General features: G+C 30.5%; 1 non-coding gene across 1 annotated transcript; it reads right to left on the bottom strand.

The window, feature by feature from the left end:
- Window positions 1-214: 214 nt before the first annotated feature.
- Window positions 215-343, bottom strand: LOC114391312. The gene has a single exon (XR_003662105.1). It is a non-coding gene; the product is annotated as a small nucleolar RNA U19 (small nucleolar RNA).
- Window positions 344-1,307: the final 964 nt, after the last annotated feature.

The following is a 1,307-nucleotide window of genomic DNA, read 5'->3' as shown; positions in this document are numbered from 1 at the left end:
AATCTTCAAGCCAACAAAAACAATTAGCAGTAAATTAACTATAAAGCATTTAGAAAATTGAAAATAAAATTAATAACAATAAAGAAATGTGAATATCCGAATATATCTAGGTAAAGAACAGCGAATGATGCGTTCCGCACCATCAAACGTAAAACGGCGTTTGTTTTCACCGTTTAGTTATTCTGGAGGCAAAAAAAAAAAGAAATTATAAAAAAAATGTGAAAGGCTGCTTGAGGAACAATTGATGTGAGAATGCAGAGAGTCCCTTCAAAAGGCCTTTCTCTGAATGGAAACAAACGTGAATTTGGTTCCGATTGATGTGCGCCTCCTAACTAAGCCGCGTATGAAATTGGGTATTTTCATAGGGCTACTCAAAGAGGCGTGCAAAAACGCGATGCGATTGCGATTGCGATTGAGAAGTGATTTGTGAACGGAGAATGTGCGGTGTTAGAAACCTATTTTTCATTTTGAAGCGGGGTTGAATGAACTGGAGAGAAGTAGAACGCGATTTTATAATGAAGAAAAATGGAGAGTTCGAGAACAATGGGCTGTGCGGCGCAGGAGCAACGTAAGATTTATGCTGAGGTTTTCAGTTTGGGCTTTAGGGTTTCCTCCTTGTTGCCAATTTGAAATGAAGGTTTTCGGATTCAATTCACCTTATTACCCTCCGTTTCCTTGTTCTGTTTTTTTTTTTTTTTCATGAACCATATTTCGTACCAGACAAGGTCAATATAGGTAATAAAATTTCCTCTCAAAGTGTTTATTTAACATAATTATATATTATAATTATATATTCAGAACTAAAAGATAAGACTTCTAGTTAAGTTTTTTCCTATACAAGATCTTTTGTTGTATTGTACCACTCACACTAGAGGTAAAATTTAGGGAAAGATATGTTTGTTTTTCATATAATTTTGTGAAATTTTGTTTTTATTCATCAAGGTTTTATATTATTTAATTTAGTTTCTATATTTTACAAAAACTTGTTTTTAATTCCTTCTTACAGAATTTTTACAGACAATGTTAACTTTTGTCTAAAGTGATAAACGTAGTATAATTTTTAATAAAAAAAATGATTAAAATGATGCTGGAATTGTTTTATTTTTTTTAAGTATTAATGTCTCTTCAAAGATATCAAACCAAAACTTTCAATGACTCTACTTTTTCTTTATTTTCATCATTGTGTTGTATATTTATTCTTATGTCTTTTTTTATTTTTATTTTTTGTTTATTGAACATTACTTCCATGAATTTGCATGGCACATAGACAATATAATTTATTTGTTATTTAGGAAATGATTTCAACA

Source organism: Glycine soja, chromosome 16, assembly GCF_004193775.1.
Source record: "Glycine soja cultivar W05 chromosome 16, ASM419377v2, whole genome shotgun sequence".
Lineage (NCBI taxonomy): Eukaryota > Viridiplantae > Streptophyta > Magnoliopsida > Fabales > Fabaceae > Glycine > Glycine soja.
The sequence above is the reverse complement of the archived record's forward strand: the minus strand, read 5'-3'. Positions and strand labels throughout refer to the sequence as shown.